Source organism: Equus quagga, chromosome 22, assembly GCF_021613505.1.
Source record: "Equus quagga isolate Etosha38 chromosome 22, UCLA_HA_Equagga_1.0, whole genome shotgun sequence".
Taxonomy (NCBI): Eukaryota; Metazoa; Chordata; class Mammalia; order Perissodactyla; family Equidae; genus Equus; species Equus quagga.
The window spans coordinates 17420337-17445127 of record NC_060288.1 but is presented as its reverse complement, the minus strand read 5'-3'; the positions used below and the strand labels follow the sequence as shown (position 1 = coordinate 17445127).

The window sequence follows — 24791 nt, the reverse complement described above, 5'->3', positions numbered from 1 at the left end:
CTCATTCTTACCAGGTCATAAAGTGAATCTACCTAGCACTTATCACATTACATTTGTTAGTTTTTATAATGCCTCCCTCATGAAAGAGAGTCTGTGAATGTAATGTAACTTCTTCCCCTTTAAACTCCCTCGAAACCTGTAAATGCCTTTAAGAGTGTTAGCAAACATTTAATGATCAATAAATAAATTAGTCAAAACAAATAAAAGAATTATAAGACAATTCGTATATGTAAGTGGAATCTTTTCCAACTTGCACAATATAATACAAAAAGAAAGAAACCAAACACTCCTCTCCTCCTTGATCAGTTTGCCTTCAAGTCAACGCTTTGCTGAGAGTAACAATTTTACAACTACTCACTGACACATCAGTACACTTGTCCTCTATCTAGTTACTCAAAACTATAATAATATGTATATGAAGTTCACAATTCAGAATATGTTAAAGAAATATTAAATACATTATATTAAGATAAATTAAGCATCTAAATAGTTTTAATTACCACAAAAATATTAAACAGTTAAGCCACTGTGTTTGATCACACTTTCCACAAGTTGAGGGGTTTTTATTTGTTTGTTTGTTTCAGGAGGAAGACTGGTCCTGAGCTAACAGCTGTGCCAATCTTCCTCTATTTTGTATGTGGGACACTGCCACAGTGTAGCTTGATGACTAGTGTGTAGGTCCGCACCCATGATCTGAACCCACGAAACCCAAGCCACCAAAGCAGAGTGCACTAACTTAACCACTACACCACGAGGCCAGCCCCCATAAGTAGCTGTTTTTAACAACCTTTGCTTGCAAAATACTGCCCCATTAGTAGAGAAAACAATCTAGTTAGACCATCTGTCTTGAGATTTGATTCAGCACATCTGCTTACTAAGATGATATTCCCCTCCCTTCTCTTTCCTGATTTTTCCTTCCTAAAACTGTATCCTCATTTAAGAGAAGTCTCTTCTCAAATAAGAGGGGGTTTTTTTGGTTTAGAATATATAAATGATTCATGCTTCTTATAATGCACCCTCTTAAGAGCTGTCCAAGAAAGATAATCCAAAAAAATTCCATTTTTGTTTAAATCCCTTACCATCTCCTTCATTAAAGAATATAACTGGCATTGGAGTAGATGTAATTTAATTAAACCTCCCACATAACGTGGCATGTACAACATCCTGACAGCTGATCACCAAAGGTGAACACTTCTGGTAAAAATTAGCTTGCTATCTCACCAGGTGGCCAACTTCATTTCAGAACAGTGATAATATTTCAAAATGCTTCCTTATAAGTGCCTATATTTACCCATGTAATATCCATCCACTGGACCTAAAAAGAATAAGTCTTAACCCTAGAAGATATATTTTAAAAAATTCAAAGGGAACAACTATAAGCCTTTATCTTTCTAAAATAAACTTGCCAAGTTACTTCCAATATTCCTCCACGTAACATGGCTTTCACTCTTGACCACCACAGCTCTAGCTTTCAAATCTAACATGAGTTTTATTTGCTCTTCGTTCTATTACACAGTGACTGTGAACTTATTTAAACAAAAACACAACTTAGAAGAGAATCCAAAATAGTACTGAATTCTATAATTATTGTGATTAAATACTAAATGTTTAATGAACCACAATTAGTAGGAAAATCAGAGCACTAAATTTATACTTGTAAAGTGCGTAAAATAGTGTCTGTCACATACTACATAAGTACTACATAGCTGTTTGACAAATAAATAAAATAAACCAATCCACTGCTCATGATCTTTATAGTGATAAAGAACAATATCTGAAACGTGTGTGTATAAGCAAATGTTAATAATTGTTAACCTATTTAATATTGAATTTTTTAAAACATTTTTACTTTCTTAAATTATCAAATTGCTAAAAGTTGAAGTTTAAAAACCTGACAAAAATTATACAGCACTATTCCCAATCAACAATTACAACCCAAATTAGGATCAAAAAATCATTAGAATCAAGAGATGCTACAGAGAAATTCTAAAGCATTTTCTAGAAAAAAATTTGCCTCTTCAGCTTCCCAGGATGGGATGGAATGTACAGCAGGTCAGAGGAAAAGGAAAACCACATCAGCAGTGACACCTCCTCCTATCAAAATGTTCATTCCTATTAACCTATTCACTTGACATTACTTAATGCTTCCTGGCTAATTAAAGTCAGAATACACATTTCAGAGATGTGAGGAAGCATAGCCTACGATGTGTCCTAATACAGTATTACTGACAGGTTTTGTTTCCTTCATAATTCTTTGCAATTGGTGTTTACAATAATCTATTTTTGAGGGAGGGGCATAATTTTTGAAAATTTTATTTTATTATAGTAAGAACATTTAATATGAGATCTAAACTACCCTCTGGAAAAAATTAAGTGTACAAAACGTTATTGTTGACTATAGATACAATGTTGCACAGCAGATCTCCAGAGCGTATTCATCTTCTGCTGAAACTTTACGCCCATTGATTAGTAACTCCCCACAAAGCCCAGCAACTACCATTTCACTCTTCCATTCTATGAATGTGACTATTTTAGATGCCTCACAGAAATGGGATCATGCACTATTTGTCTTCCAGTGACCGGCATTTCACTTATCATAACGTCCTCCAGGTTCATCCATGTTGTCACATATTCCTTCTCTTTTAAGGCTGAATGCATATACCAAATTTTCTTTATCCATTCATATGCTGACAGACATTTAGGCTGTTTCTAAATCTTGGCTATGGGACTAATGCTGCAACAAACATGGGGGTACAGATATCTCTTCGAGATTCTGATTTCAATTGTTTTGGATAACTACCCAAAAGTGAGATTGCTGGATCATATGGTAGTCATATCTAATTTTTTGAGGAATCTCCATACTCTTTTTCCAGTGGCTGCACCATTTTACATTTCCTGCAACAGTATGCATTTCTATACTGTTGACCATTTGAAAAGGAAATTAGGAAAACAATCCCATTTACAATAGCACCAAAAAAACAATATTTATGAATAAATTTAACTAAGGAGGTGAAAGACATATAAAAAAATTACAAAACACTGAAGAAAGAAATTAAAGACAAACAAATGAAAAGACATCTCATGTTCATGGATTAGAAGAGTGTTAAAATGTCCATACCACAGAAAGTGATCCACGGATTCAATACAATGCTTATCAAAATTCCAGTGGCATTTTTTTTTTAATTCTCAAAGAAATTTTTTTTCCCAAAGACTGGCACCTGAGCTAACATCTGTTTTCCAATCTTCTTCATTTTTTTTTCTTCTTATTCTTCTTCCCAAAGCCCCCCAGTACATAGTTGTAGATTCCAGTTGCAGATCCTTCTAGTTGTAGCATGTGGGTTGCCACCTCAGCATGGCTTGATGAGCGGCACTGTGTCCGCGCCCAGGATCTGAACCAGTGAAACCCTGGGCCACTGATGCTGAGAGCGCAAACTTAACCACTCAGCCACGGGGCCGGGCTCCAGTGGCATTTTTTATAGAAACAGAAAAAAACAATTCATATGATATGAAACCACAGAAAACCACAAATTGTCAAATCAGTCCTGAGAAAGTAGAATAATCTTGATTCTCTTTCAAATGCTGTTATATTTAATTTCAACAACAGGTAAAAACCCTAATTTCAACATGTCAACTGTACATGTCTTAAACTCAAGAAATAATATGCAGAAAAGGAGCAACTGTGAGAGGGTACAGATTATGATGTTACTTTTCCTATCTTAAATTTTTTTAAATATTATTATGCCATTCATTAAAAATTCATAATAATTTTAATAGGCACTACCAATTTTAGTTGGGCCATTTTAGCGGGGCAGTACATCTACCATCTATACATATTCTCAACAAAAGAACTGTTCTCCCCTATCTGGGAGAAAATTCACCTTGGAGATACAGATACACGTGGAACAGTGACAGCGGATGGCACATCCATCTAGGCTGTCACATCCACCCTGGTGTTCACTGGAGAGAGAGATTTCACAGCTACATCAACCGCATCCTAGCTATGTGCCATACTATCTCAAAGCTGAATTTTGATATTATGTTAACAGTAGTTTGGAAGCCACTGGAATTACAGAATGAGTGGACCGAAGATCAGGAAGGAAAAATCCTGACTTTCCAGACTCAGGATTTCCAGAAAGGCTGTGAGAGGAGTTTGGCAGACCCTCTTCCTCAGCAAAACAGAATGAAACTAGTGAAAATTATCAAAAACAATCATTAAAGTCTCTGGAAATTGATCTAAGGGCATGAAAAAGTGAGAAGCATTTATTCAAGATACTCTACTGAATCTTGGTAAAAACAGCAGAAGTTCACGGCATCTGAGTCAGAAACTGCTCCCGTTGCCAGCCCAGCTCTGTGTTGCAGCAGTTCCGTTCTAGGCAGATGAGTCCAAGGAAGAGGCGGCGGCTCCTTTCCCTTGCCCAGCCCCTGTTCACAGGGCATGAGGTGCAGGTTCCACACCAGGAGGGGCCACCAGGTCCTGCTAACTCCTACTCATAGAGCAGAGGTGTTACTCAGGGAGAAACAGGACACCGTCTCCCCCTTCCCCAGCTCCAACACACTACACCAGAGGCTCTGTCAGGAAGAAAAGCAAGACCTGAGAACTGGCAGCTGCACAGCACTGCCTGAGGTATTATGTAAGACAAGAGAGATTGTATTGGCAAGCAATTAGAGGAAAAGTTACATACTAGCAGCAGCAAGAAAAACAATACACTGGTCATAAATTTAACAGAGGGATTCAGGAAAAGAGACAGCCAAAAAGAGCCCTGCTAAGATTACACTCAGCCTAGTGGTCTGGAAAGCTGCGTGGATACTACACTGCACACACTCGGGAACAACCAGAAAAAGTGGTTGCAAGCTGCTCATCCCTGGCTAAAGGCAGAGCAGGTATGAAAATTCCCTGAACTTTGAAAACATTCCTCAAACCACACAGAGATCCACTGGCAGAGGATAGAAGACTTCTTAATCACAACCTCTAACCTATCACTGGCAATTCCTAGAAAACCAGGCTTAAAAACAAAAACAAGGAGCAAAAAAGCTAAACATTAAAATCTGAGGCTGAACACTGCAAGGGAAATAGACTCAGCAGAATTAATCCAGGCAAGCCACTAAACAAACAAAAAGTAAAAGGAACAACAATAAGCTGGGGGTAAGGGAGGTGGTCAGAATCCAGAGTTGCTGAAGTATCTTATCTAATATCCCGTTTTCAACAAAAAACATGCATAGAAATAACAAAATGACATGCAGAGAAACAGAAAAGTATGACTCTCGTACAGAAAAAAAAGCAGATGAAAGAAAAACCACCTCTGAGCGGGTCCAGATATTAGACTTAACAGACAAAGGCTTCAAAGTAGCTATTATAAACATATTCAAAGAACTAAAAAAGACATGTTTGAAGAATTAAAGAAGGATGAAAACTCATCAAATAACAACTAAAGAGACATACTATAAAACCTAATCAAATGAAAATTAGAGAGGTCAAAACATGCTTTCTACCTCAAAAGACTATGCAGAAGCAAACTGCTCTAGTATGATTAACATCAAACAAAATATTATTTTGACTATTAACTCTAGGATCCACTGAGTGAGATGGAAAATTTTCTTTTTAAAAATATCTAAATGAAAATATACCACTTATGCTATTCTTAAGAAACAACATCATTCATGCGTTTTGCATTAGAGATGCTTGGAACAGTCTAGTTTATTACAATTGCCATGCGGTAATCATTAACAGTATCTCCTTTTGGGGCCGGCCTGATAGCACAGTGGTTAAGTTCGCACGTTCCGCTTCGGCAGCCTGGGGTCCGCCAGTTCAGATCCCAGGTGCAGACGTGGCACTGCTCATCAAGCCATGCTGAGGCAGGCGTCCCACATATAAACTAGAGGAAGATGGGCATGGATGTTAGCTCAGGGCCAGTCTTCCTCAGCAAAAAGAGGAGGATTGGCAGCAGTTAGCTCAGGGCTAATCTTCCTCAACTAAAAAAATAAATAAATAAATAAATAAATAAATAAACAAAATCTAAAGTTACATGTTCTTAAAATAATTTCCAAATTTCTTCTTCTAAGCTCAAAACTACTAACAGTTGCTGCTCAATGAAAAGTCTGAGCTTTCTTTAGACTAACAAAGGAGGGGCAAAATCATAAGTCTATATTTGAATTTATGCAGGTTCATATGCTATAAATATACTTATAACATATTCCAAACCAAAGAATACAAGAATACAATCTTTTAAACAATTCCATCAAGCAGCATTAAGAAGATCAGTTAACATTCAATAATATGCTTCAGCACTCCATCTGTATGTGTGTGTGTGTGTGTTATGTGTGTGTGTATAAAATATTGTTTCAATAGGAGGAAAAGACTAAAACATATGCATAAAGATTAAAACATAAAGCTATGCTAAAGTGTTTTATGAAATAAATTACAGGGAAGATATACGTTGTGCAAAATCAGAGTTTCACTACTCTGAGAAAGTTACCAAGAATTTACAAGGTTATAGACAAGCTATAAACAATAAATGAGTAACAATAATGTGGGTGCCTTTTTTATATCTACAAGCTCTTTTGAGAAAAACTGTCTACCAATGTTTTAAGTGTATAATCCAAATTTCATTATTTATAAACACATGGATGCAAATAAACTTCTATTTTTAATGAAAATGAGTTGCTAACTGATGAAAAGACAGAGAGAGTATGGTAAAATTTTAAAAGCTGAGTTTAAAAATTCGAGAATTAATCAGCACTAAAGCACCCAGAGCACCACAGAGAAACCCCTAAGCAGATAGCAAATCATACACAAGAGCGCAACAGAGAGAAAGAGAAATTTTCTATCAGGATTCCTATAAAATCATTCTAATCAATCAACAAAAACGTACTAAACACTAGCTCTGCATCCATTTTAAAACCTTTCTCTCCTACTTCTAACTAAGGGGGCCATATCTCCCAGCCAGCCCAGGGTCAGCCCAGTTCACTCCTGTTATCTCACCAAAATTCTTAACTGCACCTTTTTTCACTCCCAAGTGTCCTGATTTGGACAATAAGTTACATGGTCACCCTACTTCTAAACATCTGGCCCCTCTGGCCATAAGCTATTATTTTGGCCCTGGTCTCAATGTCAGGATATATTACACACGTATTCTGAGGTGGGTTAAATAAACTTCATGTGTATGTATAACGTAGTTTCATTATCATTATGCTACAATTTGGTATCTCAAATTCATATGGTGAAATCTCCTCTGATTCTCACCCCAATTAGTCTAAACTTAAGGAGTATATATTTTGTATGAAAATAAATTGCCCATGTTTTCCAGCAGGTAGCAAAAAAATTATATGCAAATGAAGGTAGAACACTATGACAAATGAGTGACTAAAAGAATTAAGTTGCTTATCTACCTTATAGTACTTGTTATACCAAATTCAGAAGCCTCTAGGACAAAAGTATTTCAACACATTAATTGTAAGAGTACAAATAAACTTTTGTTGGGTTTTTTTTTCTTTTTTGGTGAGGAAGATTAGCCCTGAGCTAACATCTGTTGCCAATCTTCCTCTTATTGCTTGAGGAAGATTATCCCTGAGCTAACATCTGTGGCCAGTCTTCCTCTATTTTGTATGTGGGTCACCGCCACAGCACGGCTTGATGAGTGGTGTGTAGGTGCACAGGAGGTATCCGAACTCACAAACCCCAGGGCACTGAAGCAGAGCAAGTGAGCTTAAACACTATGCCACAGGCCATCCTCTGTTTCGTATATTCTTAATCATATATAATAGTAATAAAGGGAATTGAATTTTTATAATGACTTCTCAAAGTCTGTTCATTCAATACATAATCATACAATATGCTTCAAAAATAATTTACCAAAAAACTATCAAGTCTAAAGCAGTTCTACTTGGAAATATTTAGTAAACAATAGTAACCTCTTCCTGAATGACTAAAGAAAGTAGTCAATCAAAGGGCTTTACCAGAAAACCATGAGGTTAAGGCCTGGAATGAAATATGAGAAAAAAATAAAGGACAAGGTAATCTCCATTTACCAAAAATTGAAAAAAAATTAAAAATATATGACAAAGTTTTACTTAAATTCGCCAATTTGAATTTATTTATATATTTTTAAATCTATATTATCCTCTTAATAAAGCTGAAAGCTGAAAGAAATTATAAATGGCTTTCAAAATGCCTTTAATTAAAAATGACATAAGCCCGAGCCAGCCCTGATGGTCCAGAGGTTAACCATCAGGCAGATCCATCATGGCAGAACCATGCCACATCTGTCAGTTGCCAAGCTGCAGCAGCAGCTCACAGAGGTGAACTAGAAGGACTTACAACCAGGATATACAACCATGCACTGGGTCTGGGGAGGAAAAAATAAAAGAGGAAGATTGGCAACAGATGTTAGCTCAGGGCAAACTCTTCCCTGAAAAAAAAAATGGCATAAGCCTAATTCAATCTAGGTTGACCAAAAAGGGACCGTATAAGTACATATAACAGGAAGGATGGAGATAAATCTGTTTTCAGGGATGAGTGGATCCAAGAACTTGACTGGTAGTTTCAGTACTCCCTCTAGCCATAGAAGCTCCAGGACAGCAACAATTTTTACGTTTTGTTTATTTCTGTATTGGTGGCATCTAGAACAAAGACTGGCATAGAGTTGTTGCTCAAATATTTATTGAATCAGTGAAAAATCTCCTTTGTTTATCTGCTTAATTCTGTACATTACAGTTTTGCACGCCAGAAGTGACAGGCAACCTAAAATCACATCCTTCCAATTTCATGTGCCAATTAGCAAGGTAACCTACCTAGCTGCCAGTTCCATTGAGAAAAATCCCAGTGAACGGCTCTAAATCACGTGCCCAGCCCTGTGCCAAATATGACAAGTGGGATGAGTAGGATAACCAGCCTAGCCTGGTAATACACTTAACTATGTGGTCATAAGGAAGGAGTTGTTAAGATGAAGGAGGGGAGGCATACAGAGGACAAAAATAATAGGTATCACACTTTATTTAACGAGTCCTTCCTTACAGGCAACCCAAACAAGCCATTTATCTCAGCAACTTCACAGCAGTTCTCAGTCCTGCACTGGCCACAGGAGATCCTCCTCATCCAAGTATTCAACATGTGCACACAAAAAATACAAAGTTGCATAGAAAGGCAAAAGCTATTTCCGCTATATTCACTACTGAACCAACCACTGATAAAAGTAGTCCCTATGCAGACATCCACCCTCATTTAACACTAGCATCTATCCCAACACACCACGTCACACTATTGCTTGGTCATTCTCACACTTAACTGCACTTAAAAATGGCAAAGGATTTCATCACATTGATTTTTTAAAAATGATGCAGGATAACTACCTAAATCATATGCAAAACTCACACTGACAAATGAGGGTCTGTCAGAATTAAAACAATTAACATACAACAAGAGAAAACCAACAAAGACGATGACATTAGGTACTTCAAAAAAGAAGGATATGAATATCAAAGAATTGTGAGATGCCCCTGAGAAAATTAGTAAACCTGAAATATTTTTGTGAAAATGACCTCCAGAATCATGCTCCAAAAGTCAAGCATTAACTGAAAATGTCCCATCACGCCACTATGTAAATTTACTTAGAAAAATCACACCAAAAAAATCAGCACTTACTCATTTCGTTCATTAAAACAAATCATGACTACTTGCAATTAAAAGTTAAATTTTAAGCATATGATCAACTGAATGAGTTTTCATATTTTGATTTAATTTTATATAAATAATTCCAAAGTTTGTTTTCACTTCTATGAAAGACTGTTCATCATTTTAACTAGATTCACAACCTAGCCTCTTTCCAAATACTACTTAATTTCAGCTGAGGGGGACCTTGTGTACTTAAGAAATGTTTGCTACTATTTTAAGTATTAAACAAATACTTAAGAAAGCACCTAATTTGGGCAAGATACTGACTAAGTTCTATGGGAGACTTGAAGATGAATAATATAAAGGACTTTATATTAGTAGTATTATTTTTTTTTGGTGAGGATGATTGTCCCTGAGCTAACATCTGTGCCAATTTTCCTCTATTTTGTACGTGGGACACCTCTACAGCATGGCGTGCTGAGCAGTGAATAGGTCTGCACCCAGGATCCGAACCTGTGAACCCTGGGCCGCCCAAGCGGAGCACATGAACCCAACCACTATATCATTGGGCCAGCCCCTAAAGGACATTATGCTAATATTTGACAGAAGAATTAAAAGATGTGCCTGGAGAGTGACAATGATCAATGGTGGGTAACGAAAGAAACAATAAGTTGGAAAATATTTTAATTGAAAAAATATTACTTAATATTAAATTAAAATATTAATTTTTCAAGTTAATATTTTCTTTTGAAAATAAAGCTTCCCTTAGTGCCCTGGAGGACTTTTCAGTTCTTTCATGAAAGGGAATGATAAGATGGGAGAGTTGAAAGCCATCTTTGATCTAGCTCAACTCCGATTTTTTTTAACTGACAAAAGTCTTACGACCCAGAAAGACAGAGTGGCTTAACCAAGATGACAGTTAAAAGAAGAGCAATGACTAGAACCTTTTTTACAGATTCCCAACTGGGCACCCCACTGTCTTAGCCAAGAGCACATTCAATAAAAGCCCCTCCTGGTAGCCAGTGCTAAGTGAAGACTAATAGAGACCACAAAACACATTAAAACAAAATACATGCATGTAACAACTTTTAGGAATACGTGTCTCCTGTGAGGCAAAGTAAACAAGTATGTTGTCTACTCTGAGGCATACCTGATGGAAACAGTAGTGAACTTAGAGTTAGAAGACTGCTGCTGTTTGAGGCTCAGCTCCTTCCCTTACCAGCTGTGTCACTGTGGGACAAAAATCTTTGAACTTTGGTTCTCTCATCTTAAAATGATAAAAATACCAACTGTTAAAAATAATCCTGAGGCTGGCCCGGTGGTGCAGCAGTTAAGTTCACACGTTCCCCTTCGGAGGCCCAGGGTTCGCCGGTTCAGACCCCAGGTACAGACCGGATACACAGCTTGTCAAGCCATGCTGTGGCAGGCGTCCCACATATAAAGTAGAGGAAGATGGGCATGGATGTTAGCTCAGGGCCAGTCTTCCTCAGCAAAAAGAGGAGGATTGGCAGCAGATGTTAGCTCAGGGCTAATCTTCCTCAAAAAAAAAAATCCTACTAAGAATAAATGAAATGATACTATGGTTTTAAAGATGTGTTCCTCAAAACACTAGCCGCTAAGATTTGCTTCTGGGCTCCAGAACCATTTTATATTTGATGATGAAAATATCCTAGCAATCAGACGGCTGCAGCCCACATGACAGAGGGGTATCCTATTAACGAACAGCTACTGAATTCTATGCTTTAGTCTAGACACTGCAAAAAGTATATTATATGAGCACATTATCCTAAATATGCAAACAGTACCATCATCTGATAATGTAGTCCAGACTGAGAACAAACTGAGAATGCACACCAATGAGCTAGTTCAGAGGCTGAGACTGCGATTTTTTAACAAATGATGGACACAAATGTTATGAGTCTGTTTGTACAATATACTCATAGATGTAAATACAAGGAAAATGTACTACCCAAATCAGGTGTGTTTAAATACACAGAACGAGATGAGATTTGTTTTAGCATTTAGTTTTCAACGACCATTTCTGTTAGTGAGAGTAACCTGGACTGTACTACTATAGTATCAAATAGAGCCCAGACTTCTAGCAACTTGTGTCCATGGAACAGTCCTGAGCAGAATCCGGAACAGCACGGAGTCACAAGCAGTCACCGACACTTGGGCTGATAGCTGCTCCGCCATCTGCAGCACATGGCTTTCCTGGTCACTCTTTACATGGCCAAAAGAGCTTTCTACCAGCCAGGAAAAAGGAGAAATCATTCCATGTATTCCCAATATGAAGGTATTGAATTAGAGCATTTAATTTAGGTATTTAATTAGATAATGAGAAGAAGCTTAGAAGACGGTTGGGAAGTACAGGAAAAACTAAGGTAAGGAAAGCAGCTACAGACAATCTTGGTGTGCAACACCAAACGGGTGATTCTCAAGAGCTCACCTGGGACTCTTAGACTTCTTAAAGGCTTCCAGCAACTACCTTGGTCTGCAACAGCTAAGTGGGCAGCTGTGGTAGGGTAAAAATGCCCCACCCCCACCACCCAAAAGACGCCCATGTACTAATTCCCAGAAACTTGGTACATGTTACCTTACATGGCAGATGTGATTAAGGATCTTAAAATGGGGAGATTATCCTATGTTAGCCAAGTGGGCCCAATATAACCAGACGGGTCTTTATAAGAGGCAGTCAAGAGGATCAGAATCAGATGTGAGGATGGAAGCAAGAGGTTGGAGTCACGCAAGTAAGGAATCATGAAGAATGCAGGCAACCTCTGGAAGTTGAAAAAGACAAGCAGATGGATTTTCCCTTCAGAGCTTCCAGAAGGAACCAGCCTTGTAGACATCTTGACTTTAGTGACACCAGTGAGACAAATTTTGGACTTCTGATATCCAGAATTATAAGATAATAAACTTACGCTGTTTTAAGCCAGTAGATTTGCGATCATTTGTTACAGCAACAATAAGAAATTAACACAGTGGTTCTCCTGGACTTTCCTGAAGGATGATTCAAACCTTCTATCTGCCCAAGAATCTGCCTAACCATTTCTGAAGAACAGTGGCTTCTCTTCTTCTCTACCTTCTAAATCTCAGGGGCACACTAACAAAGACCCCCATGGGCAAGCTTGTGATACAATGCAGACGAGCCCTCCAAACAATCCAGCACAAGCCCAGGGGAGATCTTTATGGGCCAGGCTAGAGATGACACAAATCACTTCCACTCACATACTATTGTCCAGAATTTTGTGACGTGGCCCTAAATAAATGTAGAGGTGGCTGGGAAACGCAGTCTAGCTTGTGTCTACGAAAAAGAAAATTCTAATATGGTAAGCAGCTGTGGCACAGCAAAGAATTTAGAAAAATATATAATAAAATCTGATAAAAATATGAAAGCCACAGCAGGAAAGCAACATGAAAAGCAGCTCTTTAAAAGCTGTTGACAAATATGTTCAAGCTGTCACTGTAAATGCACAAACAAAAGTGGCTATTAAAAAAATGTATGTATCTTTCAACACAGTATAGAATAATACCATATAAATTGTGAATTTTATTAAGGCATTATCTTTAAACTCTACACTATTCAGACTGGGTAATAAGAATGGAGACAATGGATTCCATAATTTACTTTTTTATAATACCAGTCTGTCAGTAGCTGAATGAAACTAAGGTGCTTGTTTGAATATTTCAAATGAGAGAAGAACTCACTTTTTTATTTTGTTTTATTTTAGCTGATAGAGAAATGTTAACTCAAAAATATGGTTGTCCCAACTTAGCTATCTTCCTAATATTCTCCATAATATTAATAAGCTTAATTTAGAAATGCAGGGTTCATAAAGTATCAGCCATAAAAATGAAAAATATCTAAATTTAATATTCAAAATAATTTTTCTATTTTGAAAATGCAAATAAATATCTGATAGAAGAACAGTGGTTTATCCTATAATGGGGCAGGGAGAGCTAAACATTTCTATAAAACTCTGAATGTAAGAAAATTTATTTTTAAAATATATTCCTCTAAATAATTAAGTATTAGACAAACTGAAAATTTCCTTTTAATTTTAATTGCCAGTTTCACTTGTGAAAAAGAAAATGTCTATTACTCTTCCAAACTTCTTTATAAGTTTAATTGGTATCCTGAGCCTGCAAGATGAGTGAGCTGTTTAAAATAATTCTTATCATTTCCAACTACTTATTTTTGTGAATAACTATTTTCTTAGTACTATGCAATTTCCAAAATATAAGCTCTAAAATCACTCTGAGGATGGCTTCGCCAATCCTCATAGGTCTCAGCTTGTTCTTGTTCTTCCCACCTTATAGCCATCCTCCCTTCCCAACTGCCCCTGGTCTCCAAGCTCCAGCAGCAAACACGGAAACAGTCTCCTTAACCGGCTCCCACCGCGGCACGAGGTCAAACCCCTGGAACGATCCAGATACATACACACATACATACATACATGTATGTTCATCTTCTTGTGGTCCTGCTTCTCTGCCCAAACCCTGACTGATACACGTTATTATCACTTTAATTTTATAGCCATTGCTAAATGTCTTATATTAAATAATGTTGTCCTATACATTGACTACCATACCTGTTTATGTTGATTTTATAAGCCACCATATAAAACTCTAAAAGTGCAAGCTCGTCGACTTCAGTAGGCGGAATAATAAAATAATCCCCGAAGACCCATACTCTTATTTAATTCCCTCCCCAGAAGTATAGACAAGACTTCTAAATGTGATTGAACAGCACCCCCATAGTTATGCTACCTTACATGGCAAAGATTTACAGACACAAAGTCCCTAAGCAGTTACTCAAAAGAGAGATTACACTGGGTGGACCTGACCTAATCAGGTGAGTTTTGTCAAAGAAGGTGAAGTGTCAGAGAGGCATCCTACTGGCCTGGAAGAAAGCAAACACCCATTGGTAAAACTGCCTATGGAGGAGGCCACATGGCTAGGACTTGAGGGTGGCCTCAAAGAGCTGAGAGAATAGCCAGCAAGAAAACAAGGAACTCAGTCCTACAACTGCCAGGAACTGAATTCTACCAAGAAACTGAATGAGCCGAGAAGAGGACCCAGGGATCCAGATGCGAATGGAGCCCACCCATACCTTAATTTCAGCCTTGTGAGACCCTGAACAGAGAACCTAGCTATGCCATACCCAGACTTCTGACCTGTGGAAACCATAAGACAAAAAATGGGTGTTATCTTAAGTCACTAAATTTGCAGTAATTTGTTATGCATCAATAGGAAACTAATATACTCACAAATCACCTTTTATTTATATCCTATTTCTTAATGTTCATAGTGGATTATTCATCTTAAGAGGAGGAGATAAGAGTGATGGAAATATAAATTACAAAGCAGTCCTATTTTTAGCTACATGACACTTTCTAAGAGATAAGATTATTTTAGAACAGGACATTTTATATACAATCTAGAAATGATAACATCTCGGAAGAAAACTGTAAGACAACAGTAGTTGGTAATCACTGCAGTACTTAACCTCACACGGAAATTCTGTAATGACACGCCTGGTTTAAGAGAATACTGAAAAGAGTTTTTATCGCCAAAATCTCTGAAGCCAGAGACTCCTGCCTAATTGTTATGGCTGCTGTTTTTCCATTTCTTTCTCAAGTATGAAAGCTTACTTAAAAATTGACTCTCACCTCTATTTGTTAATGGTTTTGATCATTTATATTCAGAAACCATACATTACTGATATTTTTTAATCAGAGAACTATGAATTATTATTAATTCATATGGGCTTATATCTAATAAAATAATCCACACTGAAACAGTCTATAAGTTAGAATTGATACTGCTGAATAAAAGGCTGCAATTTGTAAAAGATCAAACGTAGCCAAATTTATACAAGATCATTTAAACAGAAGCAATTGCATACATCTATGAAATACTGCAAATATGAAAAAGTTTATCTGATTCATAAAAATGTCGTAACATCAGGAAATTGGTTTGAGACCTTGGAAGTAAGATATGGGAGAAATGAAGGTTACCGTTAACTGCCTAACAATTTCTCATTTTAAGACTGCGATATTGTCACCTAATCAAGAAAAAAGCTTATGTAAAATTTTCAAAGTCACAACTAATTCCTTACATCTTCTATATCTGTAATGGATGTTTTCTTAATCTCTTTGCTAGAACCCCTAGAGGTACTAAAATGGAAACTATTCATTCTTCTCCTTAACTTTGACTCAGGAACAAGGGTAGAGTCAGTACGCTCTTAGCTCTGTATCCTCACACACAAACTGCTCCTTTAGGAATCATGCCTTCAAAACATAACATTCTCTCCCTTGCTTAGTCAGTAATCCTCATCCTCCCATCACTGAGTACTGAATAAAGCTCACACAACACATCTTCCACCCTAGCCTTTCCTAATCTGCATCATTTCCAATAACAAACCTCTACTCCACTTCAGCTACCCACCACCAGAGTCGCATCCGGTACTGTTACATGTCAGAACAGATAAATTGATCTAAGCTACACAGGACAAAAACCCATTCACCCAGTTCTCTCACTCTTGTTCCCTCCACAACTTACCTATCCTCCAGTCTCACTGGGACCTTTCTTCCTTCCCCTATCAGCAGCTAACGGTCTTTATTTTCCATGTCATTCACTCCACAGCGTACCTTCCACTCTCCTCTCCGGTCTTTCTATCTCACCCACCTGAAACAACCGTGAATCAATCCAGCTATCCACACGGCCTGCCCCTACTGGTCTCCTTCTGAGCTCAACTAGAGGGAAAAAGAAAACTCAAATAAGGATTACATTAGACATATGATTTCCAAACTTAAATGGCCCCTCCCGTGATTTAACAATGTCTCCTTGTTTTCTGAGTAAAATGACCTATTCTAGCTATTTAAAATAAGTAATTCTAGATAAACTACCTATTACCTATTCTAGCTATTTCAGGTTGCATACTGCCCTAAACCTGCCAGTCCTACCAGTGTATTCCTCCTTCTATTCTTCCAGCTTACCTTCCGCTTCATAGAGAAAATACAAGCCTCGACCAACAAATAAACAAATTTATCTGCACCCCCTTCTTTTATCCACTGCTCCCATCGACACCTAAGAGAGAGCAATGCTCCTTGTAACAATCCACATACGTTCGATTGCAGTGCTCTAACAGCTCCAAATCTCAGCAGTTAAAAAAATTAACATATACTTCTCCATATTAAGGGCTGACAAAACTGTGCTCATCCTAGTCACTGACGGACCCAGTCTGATAGAGCATCCACTATGTCAAACATTCAGTCACCATGACAGGAACAAGAGAATATGGTGAAGCACGCAATGACACTTTGAGCTCCTGCCTACAACTGACACATGACACATCTGCTTACATTTCACTGGCCAAACTAAGTTATGTGGCCACGCCTGAGTTCACAAGAGATGGAAAGTGCAATCCTATCATGTATGTGAAAGAAAACCAATACAGTCATGTGTTACTTAACGACAGTGATATGTTCTGAGAAATGTGTCATTAGGCGATTTTGTCAGTGTGCGAACATCAGGGTGTACTTATGCAAACCTAGATGGTACAGCCTACTACACACCTAGGCTACAAGGTACTGATCTTATGGGACCACCATCGTATATGTGGTGTGTCATTGACCAAAACATCATTATGCGGCACAAGACAGTACTGTATCTGTGCACAGCCCTAAGGACTAGCACATTCCTGTGTAAGGTTAATTCCACCCACTGTTCTCTGATTCCCATTCTGCCTCTTACCTTCTCAGCCACCTGGTTGTGTATGAGTTCGTTTCTCTCTTCATTTCAACCTCTTCTCCTCCAGCTACCAAACACTTAACTCTTCACCCATTCACAGCAAAACTGCTTGATAAGAAGTGCTGGTTGTCTCCACTCCTCATGGCGCACTCATTCATTAACCTACTACATTTTAGTTTCCACCCTAACACTGTAGTTAAACTGTTCTCACTAAATCCAAGAGACTCTTTAAAGTTTTTATTTAGCCTCTCAGTAGTAACCATTTGTCACTGCTGACTTCTCCTTGAAACATTCTCCTTCGACATCCAAAATCGGCTGGGTTTCTCTCTAGCTCTCTGGCAGGGCAGTCTTAGTCTCTTTTGCAAGCTTGCCTTCTGTAGGACACTGAAATATTAGTATCCCTGAGGGCTTGCATTAGTTCTTCTATTCTCACTGTATATACTCTGGCTGGGTGATTTTTTTTTTTTTTTGACGAAGATTAGCCCTGAGCTAACATCTGCTGCCAATCCTCCTCTTTTTGCTGGGGAAAACTGGCCCTGAGCTAACATCTGTGCCCATCTTCCTCTACTTTATATGTGGGACGCCTACCACAGCATGGTGTGCCAAGCAAGATGCCATGTCTGCACCTGGGATCTGAACCGGGAACCCCGGGCCGCCGAAGCAGAACTGCGCACTTAACCGCTGTGCCATTGGCCTGCCCCTGGCTGGGTGATTTTTAACCCCCACCACAAATTCAATTCCCATTTAGGCTAATGATGTCCAAATCCATTTTATCGTCAGCCCAGATCGAAGGTCCATATCCACACATTCTACTGCCTGTCAAACATCTCAGTCCAGATTTCACACCGGCATCTCACATATTCTTAAAAGGGAACATGTTATCTCCCTTCCAAAATCTCTTCCTTCTCCTATTTCCCATAAAAGGGAAAAACAGAATTCCCCTTTTACCAAGAAATGTAGACAGCGTCCTTGTCTCCTTCTCCTTCACCCCACACACAATCAATTACCAAGGACTGTCTAGTCTGGCTCCTAACTAGTTCGAAAATCCAGCTATTTTTCTTCATTCTCACTGCTACATCCGATGTCGAATTATCAGTACCTCTCACAGTGATTTTCTGCAGTAGCCTCTTGAATAGACTCTTACCCTTCTTCCAACCTTGCATCCCCACCTAAGCCATTCTCCACAGCACAGCCAGAGCACTCCTTCTAAATAGAAACCTCATCGCCTCACCTCCAAGACAAAACCCTCCAATTCTTCCCACTGATTTCAGGATCAAGTCTAGATTCTTTCACACAGCTTAAGAGGTCCTTTAGGATTGGACTCTGGCTTCCACTCCAGCCTCAACCCCTGCCACTCTCCCACCCTGTGCATTCTAAGCTTAGTCATACTGAATTACTTTGAGAACCTTGCATTTGCTGTGCTTTTTCATAGGTCTGGGTCTTTACCAGCATTATTTCCTCTGCGTACAACACTCTTCTCTTCCTTAGGTTATTTCCTATGTGTATCTCCTCAGTTTTCAGCTTACCCCAATGTGCTAACATAACACCAAAGCACTCAACAGTCCCCAGCTTATGCATTTCTTACACTACATTATAATTGCCTGTTTTCCTGTCTGAATCTCCCACTGGGCTATGAGCTCTAGGATATATCAGGGAAAGCGGCTGCCTTATTTACCACTCTACCTCCAAAATCCAGCATGGTGACTGACATGTAGTATTCATCAACAAATGTAGGTAAAAAAGGAACGACAGATCACGTTTTAGAGAAATGTCAGTAACTTGGCCCTTTGTTCAGGAACACGTGCCATGTTTTAGGGAGATGACCCTCAAATATATTTATTTTCTACTGCTTACTTTATTAATATTATTTCTATTTAAGATAATTAAAAAAACAAAATGTGAAAAACATTTACAACATACTTAAGAAATCAACAGCCAGACAAATAGTTAAAAAACATAAAAGACCGATCTACTTTGGGCTTTTGCTATTATTATGATCACACAGACATAAAAGACTAGGAAGTCCTGACATTGAAGAAGTTTAGATTTGAGTAATAAATAAGTAAAACAACACAGAAAGCTCCCGAGATCATCTACTTAGCACAACATGATGAAATCTTGTGAAAACGCAAAAACAAAAAGACTGTAATCTATGTAGAGAAATAACATAGGGCTAACCCTGCTGTACAAGGAAAAGGGATGCAGAAAACAGGAAAATAACACCCTATTTCCCTCACCAATTCCTATTTAGATCATGAAATATGTTGTTTCTGTTCTGTTAATATATACCTTGAACACCAGAGACCAGTGCTAATGCTGGTACTCACACAAATTATGACTTCTCTAAGTTTTCTCATCTATCATGAGTTAGTGCAGATATAGCACCTATGAAGTACTGTGAAAATTACAGAATGTACAAAAACAGCTTGTTTTAATTTGTAGATTACATATTTGAAACAGGCAAAAGACAAGGCAAGTGTAAATCTAACTGCTTTTTCCGAGTCAAATAAAAAGAACTTAAATAGCTTGGCCACAATTGGTTTTAGTTATTCTCCATGGATCATAGAACTCAAATTGTTGATAATTAATATTAGTTAAGTTTCTTTATGATAAGGACATTTTAATCAATTCAGAACAGAACTATTACTAAAAGGCAACCTCTAAGACATTAAATTACCTTTGATATATATAGAAACTACCAGAAATCACTCTATTACCATATTTCATATAATCTTAACATATAGAAGGGATCTAAGCAAACGTTTAATCCAATAGTTTTTAACTTTTCAAAAATCTAATAAACATTTCAGATGTGCACACCAGAAAAATTCATTTATGACATAAATGAAAAATGCTGTATATAATTTCAGAGGGCCAATGGGAAATTTTTCCTATTTTCCACAGATACAGAAATCCTGATCTTGTTCACTGCTCTCCCTTCACATCTGAGCAAAGTGATGCTTCAAAAGGTTAAGTGACTTGTCCAAGAGCAGAGTTTATATCAAAGAAGCCACATTTTCTTTTCTAGAACTAACTTATACGAAATGCTGAACATTTCATGAAGTTAGCATTTTATTTCATTTAATCTTTCGAAACAACCCCACAATGAGGAATTATACTTAGTTTATAAAAAAAGGAAATTGTCGTCTAAATGGATAATTTGCCAAGATAAACAACGGGGCTAGAATTTACGCTATCTGATTTTCTCATTCTAATTCCACTCTATAACACTACCAAACAGTAAAATAAGGAAAAGAGAATGAGAAAGTAAATGATGGAGAAAGAGAGAAAGATCAAACCAAATTATATAGAGTGTCACAGGCTTCAATTAAAGGCCAAGGAAAAATGATGATTAAAATCAACAGCAAATAAAAGTAGAGGAGATAGCGGTATTCTAAAAATCTATGATATCCATCATTCTGGTATAAAGCCATGTAAAGGTCAAGTCACAAAAGCCAAGGATGGTGAGGTTTCAAAAAGGAAATAAGAGTGACATCAGCATCATCCCAGCATAAGGCATCTCCCATTTTTATCCCTCCTCCCCTCAACAACAAAAATTCAGCACCCATCCAAGAACAAAAGTACCTCTGTGGGATCCAGCACTATTCGCCAAGGGACCCAGGAGGGGTCTCGCCCACCTGTGTATTGGGTAATAGGCAGACAGACCTCAGTACTGGCTGTAGATCCTGCAGTAGCTTGTGAACTAGTACAGCCCCTCTCAGCCATAGTCCAGGAGCCCCTGGAGAACAATGACTTGGGCATCACCCACAGATGAGATGACCTATGTGGAAGTCCACGTTTCCAGAAAAGAAGTTCCAACACTGTGCTGCAGCAAAAAAAAAAATTCGAGTTTGGATGCACTGAAATGGGTAACAAGAACAGCTTGACTTTACCCACATCACCCCTCTCCCAAGGCAGCAAAGCTTAGGACTAAGAGAGATCTTCCCAGCCCATGAATTCTCTTGTAGGGGAAAGGGAGAGCAGGTGAGCCCCTGGCTTTTGCAGCTGTGTAAGATGCTGCCAAAGAAACTAGTTTCTCCCTCACACATACAAAGTACCAAAATTGGAAGCTCCAAGACTGGGGGAGGAAGGAAATCAGGAGAGCAGCAGATAAAATTCTCGTAGGGCATTAAAGAGAAGTGATATCTGCTGACTGTGTTATGGACTCCATCAGGAAGCCTGCCTATGAGGGAAAGCATCACCCACAGATCCCCCAAGTGCCCCACTTGCCTCACCTATATACACCCCCACTCTGCACCTAGCTCCCTGCACACATTCCCAAGAGCTACGGCAAGAGTGAACTTTGACAGACAGCCAGGGAGCACAGGTAGAAAGCAGGCCAGGGTCTGCAGCAGGGTGAGAAACCACAGACTTAAGCAGTAGCGCCATCTTCAGGAAAACAAAAGAGAGACTACTAGCGGCCAGCCTGGTACATGACAGAATCAAAAGACATACAAACTTAAGAATTCTGCAACAAGACAGGGAAAGAGGCACTGAGCAGGTATATCCATACAAGGTCTGAGAAAGCCTCAAAATCTCTAGCAGAACTGAAAAATATATTTCTCCACTGAAGGCAGTTAGTAAAGATTGGAGAGACTACTACAAATCCAAAGACAGCAACACAAAACTATAAAGAACATTAAAAATCAAGGAAACAAGACATCACCAGAAGAGCACAACCAAACTCAAAGACATGGAGGTCCATGATTTACCCAGTAAAGAATTCAAAATAGCTGTTTTAAGGAAACTTGATGAGCTGCAAGAAAACATAGAAAGATACTTCAACAAAAGTGGGAAAACCATACATGAACAAAATGAGAAATTAACAAAGAGATAGAAATAATAAAAAAGAACCAAACAGAAATTCAATGAATAAAATGAACAATGCAACAGGAAACATCACAGCAGAATGGACCAAACAGAAGAAAGAATCTATGAATCAGAAGATAGGAACTTTGTAATTATCCAGTTAGAGAGGGATAAAAATAAAGAATAAAAACAGAGTGAGGAAAGCCTGTGTGATCTATGGGACACGATCAAAAGAAACAATGTGAAAATTACTGAAGTTCCAGAAGAAGAGAGAAGGAAAGGAACAGAAAACTTATTTAAAGAAATAAAGGCTGAGAACTTCCCAAACCTGGGGAAAGACCTGGACATCTAAGTTCATGAAGCTAACAGATTACACCATAATGTGATCCCAAAATGATCTTCTCCAAGACAAACTATGATAAAACTATCAAAAATCAAAGACAAAGAGAGAATCCTAAAAGGAGTAAGAGAAAAGAAGATTATAACCTAAAAAGGAACCCCTATTAGAGTATGAGCAGATTTCTCAGATCAAAACTTATAGGCCAGAGACTGTGGGATGATACGGTCAAAGTGCTGAAATAAAAACACTGCCAACCAAGCATACTCTATCCAGCAAAGTTACCCTTCAGAAATGAAGGAGAAATAAATACCTTCCCAAACAAAAGCTGAAGGAATTTATCACCACTAGACCTGCTTTACAAGAAACGCTTAAAGAAGTTTTTCAAGCTGAAATTAAAGGATGCTAATAGTAACATGAAAACATATGGAAACATACAACATAATGGTCAAATTCAGACTACTCATACGATAATATAGTGGTGTTAATCACTTAACTATAAAGTTTAAACCAGAGTATTAAAAATAACTATAGCTACTAAAGTTGTTAATGAGCACACACAATATAAAAATAGGTAAACTGTAACATTAAAAACATAAAAAGGAGGGAGTAAAAGGGTGGAGTTTTTTGTATGTGATTGAAGTTATCAGCAGAAAATAGACTGTTATATCTATAAGATGTTTTATGTAAGCCTCAGGCCAACCACAAAAAAAATCCAATAGTAGGTCCACAAAAGATAAAGAGAAGGAAATTAGAGCATACCACTATGGAAAATCAGCAATTCATAAAGGAAGGAAGCAAGACAGAAAGAAACGTAACTACAAAACAGCCAGAAAAGAATTAATCAGATGGCATTAGTAAGTCCTTACCTATCAAAAATCACTCTAAATATAAATAGACTGAATTCTCCAGAGAAGGCACAAAGCAGCTGAACAAATTTTAAAAAAAGAGGAAAGAAAAGACCCCACAATATGCTGCCCACAAGAGACTCATCTCACTTTTAAGGACACACATAGGCTCAAAGTGACGGGACGGGAAAAGCTATTCCATCCAAGTGGAAACCAAAAGAGAGAGGGTGTGGCTATACTAATATCTGACAAGTAGACTAAGCCAAAACAGGTAACAAGAGACCAAGAAGGCCATTACATAATGACTAAGGGGTCAATTCATCAAGCAGACAAAACAATTGTAAATATATAGGGACCGAATGTCAGAGCACCTAAACATATGAAGCAAATACTAACAGATCTAAAAGGAGAAACAAACAAAAATACAGTATTAGTAGGGGACTTCAATACCCCACTTTCAACAATGGACAGATCATAGAGACAGAAAATTAACAAGGAAACAGTGGATTTGAGCCATACTTTAGACCAAACAGACCTAAGAGATATACACAGAACATTCCATCAAACAGCTCCATAATACATCTTCTTCTCAAGAACACATGGAACATTCTCCAACACAGATGATATGATAAGCCACAAAAAAGTCTTAGCAAATTTAAGATGACTAAAATCATACCAAGTATCTTTTCTGAACATAATGGTATAAAACTAGAAATCAGTAACAGGACAAGCACCAGAAAATTTACACGAGGTGGAAATTAAACAACACACTCCACAACACCAGCAGGTCAAAGGAGAAATCAAAAATATCTTGAAACAAATGAAAATGTAATAACATACCAAAACCTATGAGATGCTGCAAAAGTTCTAAGAGGGAAACTTATAGCAATAAACACCAATCTTAAGAAAAAGGAAAGATCTCAAATAGACAGACAACCTAACTTTACATCTCAAGGAACTAGAAAAAGAAGAAAAAAACAAAGCCAAAGTTAGCAGAAGGAAGGCAATAACAAAGACCAGAGCAAAAATAAATGATAGAGATTAGTAAAACAATAGAAAAGATCAACAAAACTAAGACCTGGTTTTTTGAAAAGATAAACAAAATTGACAAACTTTTAGCTAGACTAACTTAAAAAAAGTGAGAAAGCTCAAATAAAATCAGAAAGGAAAGAAAAGGCATTCCAACTGATATCACAGAAACACATAGGGCCATTAGAGACAACTATGAACACTTCTATGCCAACACATTGGATAACATAGAAGAAATGGGATAAATTCCTAGAAACATACAACTTACCAAGACTGAATCATAAAGAAATAGAAAATATGAACACATCAATAAGGAGTAAGAAGACTGAATCAGTAAACAAACACCTCCTGACAAAGAAAAGCCAAGGACCAGATGGTTTCACTGGTAAATTCTACCAAACAC

General features: G+C 37.8%; 1 protein-coding gene across 3 annotated transcripts in view; it reads right to left on the bottom strand.

Annotated features, from left to right (window-relative positions):
- The window catches only part of TUSC3 (tumor suppressor candidate 3), a 213981-nt gene that overhangs the window by 176646 nt on the left and 12544 nt on the right, over nt 1-24791 (bottom strand). The gene's annotated exons all lie outside the window — the stretch shown is intronic.